The sequence below is a fragment of the Nelusetta ayraudi genome, unplaced genomic scaffold, assembly GCF_046127955.1.
Source record: "Nelusetta ayraudi isolate G7.1 ecotype Tasmania unplaced genomic scaffold, CSIRO-AGI_Nayr_v1 ptg000048l, whole genome shotgun sequence".
NCBI classification, from domain to species: Eukaryota; Metazoa; Chordata; class Actinopteri; order Tetraodontiformes; family Monacanthidae; genus Nelusetta; species Nelusetta ayraudi.
The window spans coordinates 9,030,001-9,046,661 of record NW_027466098.1 but is presented as its reverse complement, the minus strand read 5'-3'; the positions used below and the strand labels follow the sequence as shown (position 1 = coordinate 9,046,661).

General features: G+C 46.2%; 1 protein-coding gene across 1 annotated transcript in view; it reads left to right on the top strand.

Moving 5' to 3' along the window:
* The first annotated feature begins 1,464 nt into the window (after positions 1-1,464).
* Positions 1,465-16,661, top strand: part of arhgap35a (Rho GTPase activating protein 35a) — a 63,738-nt gene continuing 48,541 nt past the window's right edge. Inside the window, exon 1 of the mRNA XM_076036128.1 lies at positions 1,465-1,871. The gene's annotated coding sequence lies outside the window, so the exon portion shown is untranslated. The remainder of the gene's footprint in view (positions 1,872-16,661) is intronic.

Sequence of the window (16,661 nt, the reverse complement as noted above, 5' to 3'; positions counted from 1 at the left end):
ATAACTTAAAAAATACATCTTCTACAGTTTGAGCAAGTAAAAACTAAGCATTGTGGATTAATAGAATCTTACATCGTGACAGAGACTGGTATTCGAATATTATCGTGTGCAGTATTTACCCGTTTGTTAAAAGCACTGCAAATCTCCCTGACAGTAAGGTCTGGTAATTAATATTTTAATAATGATGTGACATCTTGATATTAAGAAACAATAAGATACAACAAATGCAATATTTAAATGGGCGTATATTTTTATTGTGAAAAGACCCATAGCATACAAAATATATTATTATTATTATCATCAATGTTTTCTCACCAAAATTCCTCAGAATGTTTTGCATGGTTCACTTTTCAGGAAAATAAATGTTCTAAAACACACGGTGTAGGAAATCTACACTTTCTTGATGTCACAAAGGTCAGCGATACCTGCGCGATATATCTCAGAGATTAGTTTACAACACCCCAGCTATAGTTTTTCGCTCCATTCGCCGAGACCACCATGTGGCTGCCTTGTTCTTGTCCCCTCTCAAATGTGAAAGGTAATACACAGCCTCAGTTTTACAGTAAACCAAAGAATGCAATTTTTTTGCGATAGGTCATTGTGTGGACTGTGGCACTGTAGTCTGGGATAAAAAAAAAAGAAAGAAAAAATAGATTTGAATTGAAAATGTGTATAACATGGCATATTTAAAATCACTTTCAATATATACCACTATATATGTATGAATGTATGCATAAAAATGCTCGACTTGACTCACAGTTCCATGTCCACTAACACAGTGTGCTGCTGTAATTGTGTCCCTGAACCGCTGGGCGAGACTCTCCCTCTCCCTCCCTCCCTCTCGCTCTCTGCCTGCATGTCTGTGTGTGTGTGTGTGTGTGTGTGTGTGTGTGTGTGTGTGTGTGTGTGTGTGTGTGTGTGTGTGTCTCTCTCTCTCTCTCTCTCAATAGGAGGGGAGATGCTGGATTCGGGAGAAGGGTCCGCCATTATTGGGAAGCTGAAAGAAAAAAAGAAAACCACGCGCGCGCGCGCAAACACACACACACACACACACACACACACACACACACACACACACACACACACACACACACACACACTCACCGTCACACATTTCGCCTGCGCGAGCCGAGGGGCTTGAACATTAGGAAGGGAAAACACTGCGGTCGACCGACGAGCTTTTGTTCTGAAGAACCGGCGCGCTGACGGTTAACAGACGCTTCCGCTTGTCCTCGCGTTAGCGACGAGCTGCTTTATTTTTCTCTCTCTCCCTCTTTTTGACACAACAAAGGAAATAATATTTGGTCAAAACAACGTGGTGGCTCCACCAGCCCCGGGGAGGAAAGGGAAAAACACACACACACACACACACACACACACACACACACACACACACACACACACACACACACACACACACACACACACACTGAAACAGCGCTCTTCTCCGACGCCTCCCCCTTTCTTTCCCTTTTTTACAGCCGCGGCGACACGGAGCGGAGTTCGGACCGCATTTCCTCCGTTCATTACTCGGCGAGAATTGAGTTGTTTTCCCTGTTTTTTTTCTCCCCCTCCTCCTCCTCCTCCTCCCCCCTCTCTTCGGAAGAAGGAGAGGCGAGATACGCATCTTCCATGTGTGAAAACTTCAGACTTGTGGAAAATGGGCGCATGGTGCTGGGAGCTGCTGCTGCTGCTGCACTGCTAGCCTGTCAACTCGGAGCGACGAGAGAATAATCACAAAATAATCGATGCGAGTGCTCGCAGGAAAGTGTGGGGCTTTTATTTTTTTGGGTCGTCTTTCCAACAAGTCTTTCACCCCGGCGGAGAGGAAGCAGCGGAGCAGAGCCGACCGACCGAGGAGGAATGCTATGGTATGTAAGACCGCACCGGATAATCTTCTTCTTCTCCTCGAGTTTTTTTTTTGTTACGCCAAATAATGTACGCGAAAGGACAAGCAGATCTGGGCTGCTGGATGACGCAGGAAGGGACAGTTATGAAGGCGTTTGGTTTCCCTGACGGCGCGTTTGGTAGAGCTGGGAACAACAAAAAAACTGGGAGTCAACCCCAGTTCCCCCACCATCACCAGTACAACTACCACCACCACCCCTGAGGGCTGGTGTGACCCCCCCCTTTTTTTTTATTTTTTATTTTTTTATTAATATAAATATAATCATTATGATAAATTTTTTCCTATTAAGCCTTCATGGTTGTGGTAATGATTATTCTCGCAGCGACGCGTGGGCATGTTAAAAAACAGAAACATGTCATAATGTAACATGAGGTCATAGTTGTCAGGAGCATGGGAATGGGAAGTTTGCAGAGGAGAAAGGAGGGATCGTTAAAAAAAAATGTCTGAAAATGTCTCGCTGCACTTGGAATGTCAGTCAGGCCTCCACTTGTGCCTCGCATTCAAGGATTGAGATTGGGAGAGATTGGGATTATGATGTCAAGGGTCGTCACGGTCTAGCTTGATGTTTGGTGGATGTTATGTCTGCGTGGGTAATCCCTCTGTGAAATCTGTGATGTCACATATATATATATATATATATTTTTTTTTTAATCTAGCCCATCCTGCCTCTCGTCATCCGGGTTACGAGAAACCCAAGCCAACCACTAATTATTTTCTATTTCGTTATTAATTGCCTCACTAACTTTGGGAGACATCAAAGCTGCATGAACGGGGCTCCCTGGTGACACTCTTAGCTAATGTGTGCACACCCTGCGGGGAGGTAACTCTGCTCGGCTCCCTTACAGGATGTACAGCGAAGGTCTTGGCTGCTGTTTTTTTTTCTTTTCTTCCTTTTCCCTCCGACAAATGAACCACTGAGGTAGGGATGTCTCACTCCTGAGTGCTGTATTTGCCGGCCCGTGTTTCCTTTTTATGGCGCAGATAGGCTGATACAAGTGACCTGATACCAACTAGTCACTGGTAAATCAAGGCGTAATCACGCCTGCCACTGCAAAGTGGTCATTGCCCTGCCAGCCACTCCCTTTTCTTTCTCCCAAGAGTCCCTCCAGTAAACTTGAGGACTTTGTTTATTTAAAAAAAAAAAAAAAAAAAGACCAGACCCCGCTTTGTGGACTTTACTTTTAGGGCATAAAGGTCAAATTTACCATGAAAGACGGAAGACCATGAAGAGTGGAAGAAAAAAAAAAAGAAGCAAAGTGATGATTCACTTTCATCACATATAATACTGACCAAAGGCATGACCACAAATAGGGGACTTTTTTGACTTGGCAAACAAAACAGGAACTTGGCTATCTTATCATGAACACAGTGTGCTGTCGCAGGTTGTTTGTCCGTTTCAGGTGATTCATAACCCCAAGTTTCCCACCAGCGTCTGCTAAGTTTTTGATGAGCTGCGAGGCGACTCGAACACGCGCTTACCTCGGTACGAGACGCCCTGCGTGCGCCCAGGTAAGCGCATTAGCCGCTGTCAGCACTTCTGTTCCACCGCTTGATCAGACCCTTTGCAGTGTAGTCACACCTCTCCAGGAAGCTCCTTCTTCCCCCTAATAGCTGTGCCATTTGGCCGGGCAGCAGGCTGGCTAGCGTCGCACCCTTTCGTCCCCGCGTGTCTGCCTCCGGGCAGTCGATCGCGTTGCGAGTCCCCGGGCCGGAACATGTTTCCCGGGATTAGACGAGAGAGTGGGCTTTTGTTTGTCGGGATGTAGGCCAGAAATGCAGATTCATCCTTTGTCGAGGTCAGCGAGGGAGAGGGAGTCGGTCCTCTTGTTACATGAACAGATAAGCAGCCTCTTGACATACATACTTCTTCTCCCTGTATCGAGCCTAACACTGATAGTCCCCACTTGACTTTTTGGTAATCAAATGAGAAAGGTAATTGGAATGTACTTGAGGCCTTTAGTTTGAAACGTCGCGGTCAGGCTTTTTAAGTTAAGGGGGCAATGTGCTTCCAGCGTATAATAGCGCTATACCCCCCCCCCCCATCCCAAAAAAATAAAAAAATTGCCATTTGCACAAACCTGCGTGTGATGAAATGGAACGGTGGACCCTCATATTCCTTTCACACAACTGAAACGCCCGGCATGGGGAATATATATATATGTATATTTTGAAAATGAGCCACTTGCCAGATCTCGTCCTCTTTCTTGTCGTACAGGAGAGGCCCGCCTGTGAGCCACTGTAAGTCTGCGTTTGATGGAGAAAGGAGCTAATTATAGCGGGCAGCTTTGGAGTTTGGTGGACCAGATTACAGTCACTCTCCGCTCAATGGCTGCCTTGTTCTAGTGGCCGATTATTAGGCAGGGAGAAGTGCATTCTGGGATGATTGTATCTGAATTTCCATTAGAAAGTGTGCCTGCCTCAGTTGAACTGAGGGTCTCTTCTCCCCCTCGCCCCCCCATGTCAGCTCCCTTGCTCATTACTGATTTTGCAGATGGGGTTTGCTCCATCTAAAGGCCTCCTGTGCTATGCCCCTATTCTGTTTCGGAGCCAGTCTCACTACATATCTTGAATAGGCGGGTTATGTATGAGCCAACCTATCAGGGTGGCGGCATTTAGCTCTTGTTCGATGCCTGCGGCCTGAAAATAAATAAAAAATGAATATGTCTACATTATTTCAGTGCATTTTTATGACATATGTTCACCCAGGACCCCCAAATATTATTTTTCACGTAATCAATCAGTTGTAAAGATTGCCTTTGCTCTGTATCCCAGGTCTGTGTTATTATGGTATTGCTTTTCCAATACTAATGCATTATTAATGCACAGTGCTGTTGGAAAGCAAGGCTTTAGTTATGATTAATGGCTTAAACGGCGGTGACGCAGAGATGGTTTTTGCCTATTTCTGGGTGAGCGAGAGGGTGAGACAGTTGGGAAGACCAGTGGCCATGGAGACAAAGGAGCAGGATGTAAGCCACAGAGGAATGGTGACCTCTGGTAGTGAGCGCCGCTGCTTTGCTATTTCAGATACAATTACACAACCCAGGGACAAGGGTCAGGGCACTATGGTAATTTAAAAGAGCTGCAGAGAGAGAACAACGTGGGTATGGAGGGCGGCAAACTACGCTGAAAGCAAAACGGAGGCTGCAAAAAAAAAAAAAAAAAAAAATGGCAGTCTGAAAAGTAAGGCACAAACAAATGGCAGCCAGGTTTTTCTTTTTCTTTTTTGCTCTAGGCTGTGTTCCTGGTATGTGCCCTTTCAGCTTTGTGCTCAGGGATCAACCAATCAATGACAGCCAGAAGTAACCCTGCCGCTTGGCTATTGGCCACTGTTAAATTCCATGACTCAGCACATCCACAGATAAGATGTTATGATTGAGTCACACAGCCTATGAAATGAGGCCAGTGCCTGTTGTCCAGTAGGTTGGACCGCCGGCGCCGTTGCGCTCGCACATGAAAAGTTTCGATTCAGTAGAAAATGGTGGAAGCTGCGAGCCAAAGTTCGCCAAAAGATAAGGTTATTATTTTATGGGTGGCCAGTGCTCTCACAAGTTTATTGTTGTACATTCCACGTTGTTGTTCAATGTTCTCCAAGGGCCGATGGCTTTGCAGTGAGTCAGTATTTGCAGACTGTACTCGGGATTTAAAAAGGCTAATCACGCCAGAATCTCTTAGCCTCAAAACAAAGACAAACAGCCCTGAAATCCACCCACGCAGAAATTAAAGGATGACTGTAAATATCTCAGCACATTTCCCACACCGGCGTGACATCTCGTTTTGTCTTAACCTGTCAGCGTGACCTAATTTCCCAGTCTTTGGCGTCGAAAACTGGGGGGAAGCCGGGGCAGTTTTGTTTCACTTTTTCTCTGGAGATTTTTTTATCCACTGAGCCCACCTTCGTCACACATGGGTGTGTGTCTCTGCTGAGGTGGAAATGATCGATGGATCAAGAGTGAGGCAGAGGTGAACTTTTTGTGTTTGAATAAAGGTAGGAATCGCAGCCGAATCCGATGGCGTCGCCAATTTGATGTGGGAAAAGAAAACAGTCTGCGGGATTGGAAACATTCCCTTTAGAAATGACCCTTTTCCCATATTAATTCAGCTTTTTGTGGAAGAGCTGTCAGACAGTATCAGAAGCCATTTAGCCCTAAAATAGGGGCTTATTATCTAGATCGTCTGGTCTGAAAAGGCTTCGGGCCCACAGCCACGCAACCTTTAATGTGTGCACGGCCAACAATGATTTTTGATACCTCGGGTTAGCTGCAGGTATTATTTCTGGCACGAGTTGACCTGAGTGTCTTTTTTAATATGTCTAGAGATTGCTGTGTAATGCGACTAGATCAGAACCTAAAGTTTGTGTGTGTGTGTGTGTGAGGGGGGAGTGCAGTGAAATATGATGGTCTGAAGAAGATTTTTTACTGTATTATGGATTTTTCTCCCGTGGTTGAATATGTTGACTCCTCCTATATTGGCTTCAATGAATTAATCATCTTGATATTGAAATGTTAAATCTGTTTTTATATTCTATCGTGAAAGATGAGCTTTGAGAAAAAAAGTCCAACCGCTTCATTGCATAAAATTTCTCCCTATTTCCTTTACATCATTGTCCAAAACAAGGACGGCTGAGTGATTGGACTCATCCTTTAATATTAGTCCAGCAGTGCTGTGGCTGTGATCTGGTGGGCACAGGACCGCCATCTCCTCCAGGTGATGAATATCTGTTCCTTCGACCACATCCACAGCGGAAAAGATGCTGAAAAGTCACTTGTTGAAACGTGTTCATTCAATCCAAATCAGTTGTCAGCCAGTATGGTCCCTTATACCACTCAAGAGCAATAGAGAGCATTCTCTGCGTCCTCCTCAGGTATGGCACCATTGTCGGCTCACCTGATGGTTTTATTGCTGTTTCAGTCGTCCGCCCACAACACAACACAACACAACACAACACAACACAACACAACACAACACAACACAACAGGCCAGTCTATCCAAAACCCTAACAAGTGCAGGGAGAGACGGATGCAGGTTTTGTGTTCTGCGTATCATCGGATGTTTCCTCCCGTTTGCGTCCGGAGGAACGAGCGAACGGGAAACCTTGTGGAGGAATTGAATTGACACTTTCCGTAACAGCAGCTCGAGTGCAACTAAAAACTGTCAGGGCTCCGGGTGTTTTTTCTGCAGGGGCGGCTGGGTTCGCTCGCGAGCTGCCGCTGTCAGGTGTAATATTACTTACTAAAATAACCTCCGGACTTCTCTCCCCTCTCCGAGTGCTTTGTAAACACTGTAATTGAAATTAATCGGCCGTGTGACTAAACGTTGTCCGCCTTATTACTTGGCCCCCTCGAAGATTAGCCACGCTGTTACCGGGGCGAACGGCCGCCCGCTTCACAGCAGACCGCCGCGTGCAACAGCGGCAATCCGTCAGGTGTTTTCCTCGTTTTTTGAGTTGCTCTCAGAAGAAACGGAAAATATAGAGGTTAGCATAACCGGCAATCAGGATTCGCAGGCAGTTTGCAATGACATACTGAGACTTGGAAAAAAAAGCAGAGCTACCTAGCTTTGTCAACCAATGGAAGGAAAGAAGGAAATATTCATTTATTGAATGTATTTACGTGCTGATGACTAATGATGCATCGACGCAACGTGCTCTGGTTTGCTGAAAGTGAAATTACTTCATGAAAACTACGCCTAAGCTTCAGTCTATGCCTTTTTTGGGGTTTTGGTAGGAAAAAAAACTGTTTTGATCATGGACTGAGAATGACTGAAAAAACAGTGGGTGGTGAACTGCCTGTCACAGTCGATAATCTGCATTGACACATATGTATGAGTATCTCATCATTAAGGAAAAATGTGTTTTAACCTCAGTTCCCGTGAGTCCTACTTTTCATAATAATCTTCTCCTGCCCAGTGTCGGGACGAGTCTATTAGAGGTGCCCTGATACACCTTCAGCAGCCGTCCAGAGAGGAGACGCGTGTATTAACATACCGTGATCAGAGTTGGCAGGTTTAATCACAAACCGACGAGCGTCGGTCGAGGAGAGACGGTGAAGGAAGTCGAGAGAAGGAAGGAGGGAGGAAGGAAAGAGGGCCAACAGAGCCAGAACACATCCTCTTTTGCTCCCCAAACTTCTCATTTTAGCCAAGTGCGTGCACTCTGCTTTACATCTCTTATTTGTGTTTGTACATTATATCTTTTTTTCTCATTTTGTCGCGCCTCCTGACCATGGCGCACTGTTACCCTGAGCTGCGGTTAAGGACGCAGGAAGGACGCCGTGTTGTCACTAGATGTTTGTTTCAGAGAGCACTCCAGGGCCGTGGGGACGGCCCTGTGGTGCTCTTTGCCATCTCTGCAGCGATCGAGCGAGCCCCGTCTCGTTCCTACACTCATAAACGCACCAGATTTTGTCAGGGAAGTTTGTTTTACCTTTTTTTTTTTTTTTTAACACGTTGGTAATTAGGTATTCCAATGTTTGAGCTGCCTTCGGGCATCTGAACATTTGTGAGTGATTACTACGCTGCTCATGTTGAATATTTATTCTTGATGAATGCAACTTTGGAAAGTTGGATCTTTCGATCACGGGGACGCCTAATATGGGCAGGTTGGAAGAGGAGGCTTTGAAAACAGGAGGATGATAAAGAAACTGTGGCACATAGAGGACCAGGTCTTGCTGGTGTCTGCTGTTTGGGGGGTTTCCAAGTTTGAGCATTGTCCAACATAGACCAGATTAGCTATTTTAGCCCAAGTGTTGTCAAGCTAGTGTTGTCGGTGGAGTTTTGGATCGTGTCGCGATCATGGTAACTGGTGACTCCCTGGCGCTAAAGGTTTGTTGTAACAACAGATGTTCAACAAATTATGGAGCAAATGACGTCTGCCTGTATGTTTCTTTGTGATGTTGATGTTGTTTTGTATTGCAAATGACGTTTCAGAGTAATAATAAAAGAAATGGATCATAAAACTCGGTCTGCATTCCAGAAGTTGACCTTATACTTATTGTAAAGTTGTTCTGAACTTGTAGGAAAACTTTATTTTTTCCTACGTTGACCTCAAGAAACATTTACAGCGGAATATTATTAATTTTGAACCAACTTCCTGGAGGAGTCCATCACTCAGTCTGTAAAGAAACAGGGTGAAAGGCCCACTTCAGCAATAAATAAATTACACATTATGATTTCACCATCCCTCCCTGCTGCTTTATGCGTCCGTGGTGGTTAATTTATGATGGAATGCTATGAAAGTTATTCACAGATTTGAAATGCTTACCACAGGGGGGGTTGGCAGGATGGAAGACATGTGTTTCAGAGTAGAACCCAAAGAAGTATACAAGGGTAATGGACCTTAAAGATGGTTCAATAAAAACTAAAGAAAGAAAGTAAACACAGCTCCACACTGCGACTAGCAGTGTCCGACCACTACTCACCCTCACGGCCGCAGCCGCCAGAGCCGATTGCGGCCGTTGTGCAGCCGCGTGGCAGTTGACATCATGCACAGTTTGAGGTGCGGCAGATCAGGTGGCTCCTGGTAACCATTAGTCATCGCGCAACGCCAGCCGCCTCGGACGCCTGCTTGTCCCGCTTCTTGCCTTCCCGGCCTCGTCCCGGCTTCCTCCAGGAGCCGCCTCGCTTTAGGGCTCAAAACGTATGTCGCCCGGCGGCTGATGAGTAAGCGTTGCTCAGCGCGCAGATGGCCGGGGCCCTTGCGTTATCGATCGCAGCGCCACCGCCTGTCACACGGCCACCACTTAGCTAATGATGTCCGTGTTATTGTCTCACGGTCGGGGCTGGGGTGTGTGTGTGTGTGTGTGTGTGTGGGGGGGGGGGGACAGAGAGGGGGATGAACACGGGAAACACAAAGCGGCGAAAAGAAAGACGGATCTGTCGGCGGACACGCCTAAAGCGGCCTCACTCGGTCAATACGGTGTTTTTGCTATCGTGGAATGATAGAAGAAAAAAAAAAAAACACTTTTTTTTTTCCCCCTACATGTGTTCCCTCGCTGTCTGTGTTCTGTCATAATGGGAGTGTCCATCTGCCGGAGAGAAAGCAGGCCATGATTCTTGACAGTCTGCCAGTCCTGCGCTGGCCTGGTTGGACGGTGTTACACTGGCTGTTATTGTTGTCCCGTGCACTAAACAAACAGGCGCAGCCATGGATCACCTGTTTCTGCTTGTATACCGGAGCGGCCTCCCGTTCTGTAAAGATATACATTAGATCCATGCAAATATATACACACACACACACACTAACACACAGACTTGGGCCATTTTAGATGATTGTAAATAGATTTAGCTCCGAGCGGGGGTCTAATGGAAGTGACATGGGTCATTTATCTTCTCAGTCAAATAATTTCCCAGGATGCAGCAGGGGCCCCAAGGTCCATAGCTCTTAAGTCAGAGTTCATTTCCTGTTGCAGCGCGCGACTCCTGAGGATCCACCATTTTGTAACATTCCTGATGAGGACGGGAGAAATGTGTCTCAATTTGCGCTGGCCACGGGTCATTTTCTTTAACCTTTCATTTACTGTTTTTTTTTCTCTCCATACTTTGCATTTTTCTTTCAGAGCTCCGAACGGAGAAAGTTGCGGGAAATTAAAAAAATAAATAAAATCAAAAAAGTTAGTGTATGCGGCCCTCTGAAGTGTGAAATCATGGGCATTGACTTTATGCTAATGTTTTTATTTCTCGCAACGCATCTCATACATCATTGTCGGGTGCAAATAGCCCGCGCTGTGGTGAGCCTGAATGCCGACTCCCATGTATGTAATGAGTTGAGAAGATAAAAGTGAGGGAGACAGGGGTGAAGAATGTAAACATTTCACCAAGCCGTTTTTTTTTGTTTTTGTTTTTTTGGTTTGGGTCTCGCGAGCGAGAGAGAGAGAGAGAGGGAGAGAGAGAGAGAGAGAAGACCGCCTCACCACATCACGGCTCCTATTAGTCACACTCGTCGGAGAGAACAGAATGCAGACCTTTTTTGCCCAATGAGGGAAAAGGTCGGTGGGAATGCAGTTAGTCAGGTCAGGACGAGCCCGGCCTGTTGTGGCCCAAATCCACGTGACAGCCAGCCAGAGAGAGGCGAGGTGCACGGAGGTAAACCAGGACTGGACGCGATTGTCAAAACCCGGGTAGATCATTTATGTCTGCGCTTGCTCGCGCGTCGTCCTGGATGACTTATTTGAAGTTAATTTTTATTTCAGCTTAAGTTTCGCTACAATGGCGAGAAACAACCTCTCTTGCCATTGTGAAACCTGAATCTCTTTATGATTCGTACAGTGTTTTGCTCTTTACACTCGGGAGTTGCATCCACACTTCCTCCAACAGAAATTGATAGAATAGAAATAGAAAAATGCTTTAGATCCATTTGAGATGATCTGTTCTTTTTGAAAGATCCACAGTGTGGGTTTAGATTTAGTTGCATCTAATTGTAAGTAAGAAAATTGTAAACTATGTTAATCCCAGTTTTCACACCTCACCTCACATCACTTCCTTTTAGCAGCAGCGTTGTCAAAATAAATTCCTGGAAAACCCCAATAAAATATAGCAATTATTATTATCGAATGGATTATTTTAGGTTTTACTTACTTTAAAAATATGTATATTTTTTCTTCCGATTCATGCCAATAGATCCCTATAAAAACATGCAAAACAACAGTACATAAAATCTGTATACAAGTTTGTTTTTGTTTTGTTTTCTCTGCCAGTATCGCAAACAAATCTGAACGACTGAAGGAAGTTTTGTATAGACTGTGGTAAATACATGCAATGGAACCTTCTTTGTTGAAGATCCCAGATGATGTTTGGCCATTGAGAAAACGTTGACTCGCTTAATAATTACACGACCTGTAGATGTATGATCTCCTCAGGCAGCCTTGGGTCTGCAGTGAGTTTGCTTGAGCTGAGCTAGGACGTCTAAGTGGATAAGAGAAATCAATTGCGGCGTGTCTGTCGAAGTGGCGTCTTAATAGCGAAGCCTTGTCTATGGACTGACTGCATCCGCTCTCAGACCTGACAGGACGACAAAGGAGTGACGGCGTCTTACGTTCGCCACGCAAACGATGAGTCACAGGATGAACGTGAATCGTCATGTTTTGTTGTCAGCATAGCCAACGCGGTGTGACCGAGATAATGCATTAAAACTTTCACACGTGCTATTGTGCGTTTGCTAATTCCATTAAATTGGTTAAATATTCAAAAATGTTTGGGGAGCTAAGCTAATTGGTGAAAACCATGAATTTCACAAAACCACAAATATCAATGTTCTCCGATATGACACTGTAGTGTTGATCAGTTTGGTGGTTTTGCAAAGCACTTGCGTCCAGTATTTAATCTTTTAAAACAGCAATATAATCTAAAGCGAATTGACAAGAAAGTGGAAGCGTGTTTACGCCTCGTTCAATCTGTGAAGCTGACCTGAGGCGAAGCCAAGTTGCAGGGCTTGTCAGTTTGCACTGCTTTCGCAAGTTTCTGCCAACTGTGAAGCGAAAAAAACCAAACAAACAAACAAAAAAAAAATCAACAATGTGCCGTTGCCGTTAATGCGTTTTGCGTTATTTCAGCCAACTTGTGTGTACGTGGTGGAAAGTTGTGGACATTCAGTACAAACTGAATTGCAAAGTGAGGGCACAGCAAGGTTACAAAACAGAACTATGCCCGTATTACTGTTTAGGTGTTGCCGCAAACATGTCGTATCGTTTGAGTCATGCCGGTTTGATTGCAGTACTCCTCTTGTTTGTGTACTTCTTGGCTAGGGAGAGAAAAAAAGAAGAGCCAAACAGGTCTGTGAGACTAGTTCAACCTGCCCTTGAACCGCAGCTCAAGGAGTCGCACATTAGCAAATCTCACCCAACAACAAGCAACATCTTTTTTTTATATTTTGTTTTTCCCAGATCTCTGCGATAAACCCATTCGTCACACAAATTCACAACCGCAGCGTGTCAGGTTTTTCCTTGTAAAGTATGTGTGGAGGTGTTTTTTTCGACTGGCTTCAGTCGTTTTGTGCCGTTTGGCCTTCGGGTGAGTCGAGGCAACTCGCTCGGTTACAATGCGAGAGTCTCTCACGCAGCGTTTCCAACACAAAGCAGAAAGAGCGGATTTTTTGGGCCTTGCCCTTTTTTCCTCTTGCGCTCTCCGCCGCCCTCTCCGGAGGTCAGAGGTGACGGGAGGCACGGCTGGGTGGTGACCCCTTGAGGAACTGGGCTCGTGAGTGTTTGGCCAAAGAGGATGCAGGAAGCCGCCAAAGGGACGCAGATGTCTTTTTGCGCCGTTGTTTTTAGTTTTTTTTTTGTTGAGTTTCTTCCGTCTCGCCCTTTCGGTTCGGATCGGCGCAATAATTCAAAGATTTGTGTGTCAGTCTTCCAACACGGGGGATGTTGAAGCGCGCGCTCGGCCGCTGACGTGTTTTCCGAGGTCCAGTAACGTCCTGCGTCGTGCTCGCAGAAGTTGTGAAAGCGAGCTGGGCGGCGCTCCCGCGTGGCAAACAGCTCCCACTGCTTGCACAGCTGGGGCCGCACTCTGCGGCGAGCGGAGGGACGGAGAAAAGAGAGAAGGCGGAGAGCAAATTGAACTGGAGGCGACCTTCTGGGGGGGCAGGATGGAAAGTGAGGATGGAACAATAACGCAACAATGGTTCTTAATCCCAGTGTCTGAGTTCCTGTGAGCCTGGGTGTTATCTGTCAAATCCAAAAGGTGTACTAGGACAACTCTTACTTTTACACATATCAACTTCTCATCCAGGATGCTGGCGAAGCAGCCTCGCACAGTGAAAAGCTCTTAGAAAAAAAAAATCGTAGTTGGTTTTTCGCAGCCTAGCTTTGCTAAAATTAGCATTTTGCTAAAGCTGATGCTGGGTCGAACCTCTCACACGGTTTGAAAGGGGACAGAAACCTCAGCAGCCATTAAGAACCACCCGGCTGCCACTGAACCGGAAGGAGGTACCGGCGCCCTTTGTGACGTTACTCTTGGCCGACTGTTTTTGGAAGCGCTTCCTTCCGAGAAGTGAAGCCAGCAGAAATAAAGAGGGAGGTGACTTCGAGAATATTAGTGAAGTGGATTTATCACCAGGTGTGGTGTTATTTTTGCGAAGTGGCGAACGTAACAACAGCAGCTCCAATCCCGGCTCCTCCTCTCCCTCCTCCCACCGTGCTTGCATATGTGGCCTCCCAAAACCCCACTGACGAGGAGACAGGAAATTTGCCTCCTCCTCCGTTTCCATCCTCCCTTCATCCTCTGCCCTGCGCCCGGCTGGCCGCTGCTGATTGGCTGGGGGTGGAGTCGGGGGAGGTGGTGGTGGTGGGGGGGGGGGGGGGGGGTGAGGTAGGAGGAGAAGAGAGGGATGGAGGTTTTGTCTTGTAATCTGCGGGCAGATCGCCACTGATGGCCGTTTGTAGAATGGCTTTAGTAAATGACTGTTCCAGCGAAGGGCCAAATCCCTGCTCTCAGATAGCGGCTCTTCATCTCTCCCTCCGCTTCCAAGTCCGTCTCTCTCCCTCTCTCCCTCCCTGCCTCTCTCTCTTCACTGCATCAGTCGGGCTTTGGCTTTATCTCTTTGTTGCTACCCCGCTCGCTCTCCACCTTGGCTCGTCCCCCCCCAACCCCCCGTTTTCTTCCTCCAGCCTTTGTTGTGTTTTCCCCCAAAAAACAAGGAGGAAGAAAACTTTGAATTCATCATGCTGTCTTGTGTTGGGTTTTTTTTTTTCTCCACCTCACTCTGTCCCTAGGGGCCTCGCACCTGGAGTCGGAGGAAAAACAACAACACAACAGTAAAAAAAAAAGAGAAGAAGAAGAAAAAAAAAAAGAAAAAGTCAAACTCGGTGCACTTCTTGCCCCTGGGCTGCTGATCTGATCACGCTGGAGCCGGGCCCTCACAACCGCTTTCTCTGTAACCTGCTGTGTTTGTGCATGTCAACAAGAAGGACCGGTTCCGAGCCCAGCCATATTGGAGAAACCGCACACACAGATTATACCGCCCCCCTCCTCCCCCGACCTGAGCTACCTGAGAGATGGTGTTTTCCGGATTAGGGCTGGATGGAGCCGCGGCAGGAATAAAGGAGATTAGGGACAGAGATGCTTTACAGGAGACTGAGAGGAGTGTTTTTTTTTTTTTTTTTTTCAGACCGACCTGCCCCTGTGCGAGTGTGTCTCTGTGTGTGTCCTCGCCTGAGGCACGTGGAATACTTTCAACCCCCCCCCCTCCGAACTCTCCTTCCAACACATCGTCGGCCAAAGCTGTCGCAATGCCGCTCGTCACCGTCGCGATGCCGCCTCCCGCTAATTACCAACAGCCGCTGTGTCGGAGAGGCGTCGCACACGCGCGCTCACCCCACCAAGAGCGTGTTTTATTTCCGCCGCGAGGCGCCTCGCCAAACAGGTGGAACGGAGGCCGAGCAGCAGCAGAAATACCCGTTTGACCGAGGCCGTTGTTGTCGCTGCCACTGTTTTATTGCAGCTTTCCTCGCGTGATTTCTGTTTTTGCCGTTTTGTTGAAACGCTTGTTAACGTTTCGTCTATTCGGTTTAACGGCTCAGGTCACGGTTTCGACGCTCACCACTCGTGTCTCGGCGTCAAACAAAAGGTGAGACGAGTAGCGGTATAATGTGAAATGTGTCGCGTTCTTTTCATCAAGGAGCGGAGCGGCACGGTTGAATAATTTGTTCTTCCCGCTGTTTTCCTGATTGCGAATCACCTCCAAATTTCAATTTCCCAACGTTCTGGAAAGCCGGGAGACTGATGCAAATGGATCACTTTGCAACAAGAGAGTGAATAAATTGGAAAGTGACTTGGTGGCATTCAAGTTTGTTTTTCTAAACTTTTGCTTAAAAGAAAATTGATTTTTTTTTTTTTTTTTTGAGGGTGGGGGTGTTTTGTTTGAGGTGGTTTTAAAAGTTGCCTTCTCAAACCCATTTGGACTGTTGAGCAGCTATTTAATTAAAGCAGTTGGACAGTTTAATTGTACTTAAATTCCAGGCTTATCATTTTCCTTTCCCGCATCATCTGTTATTGACTCTTTTGGAGTTCACAAGCAAGCTTCACTTATCAGGCCGACTTCACCCTCCACTCGTGTATCATCCTTTGCCAGGATGCCATAATTACAGTTTCAAATCTCCTTTCAAATGTCACAACCACAATTCTTCCGGTCCGCTCAATATTAGTCAGGAACATTGTTCGTCACAATTTAAAGGTCCAGTGTGTAATATTTGGCTTGGTTTATGATTTTTTTTTTTTAATATTGGTAAAAGCTCAATATGCTGGCCATAAATACAATAATAAAAGTGTATAATCGCAGTACAATAAAAGTAATTTGGTTTTCCTACCCTTAGAACAGTACTTATAATCATGTAAGAATATACATACTGTATAGCTGCCATCTTGCACTGTCATATTTCTAAGGAAGCCCGGTGTGGACAATCCAGCCACCTAGACTGCACGCTTTGTATTTAGGCTTTATATAACGCTCGTGTCTTCAAATAAATCAATGAAGAAGAAGTTGTCGGAGGTATCCAGGTTTGTGTGCACAGGCCACCGTAGTTCACCGGCAAGCTCGGGAGAGGGCAATCTAAAGTGTGACCACTTGATGTCGCTGCTTCGTCTCGAAACCTCCAAACATTACACACTAAACCTTTTAATTAAAAAGTGCGCATTGTCCACCAAGTCATGATGCTGGCTGATGCACCCAATAGCGCGACTGTTAATCCTCACAGTTGTGTTCTACTTGGAATTGAAATTGATGGGTTAGATTAACCCCTCCCCCCTCCTCCGCCCTCCTGCA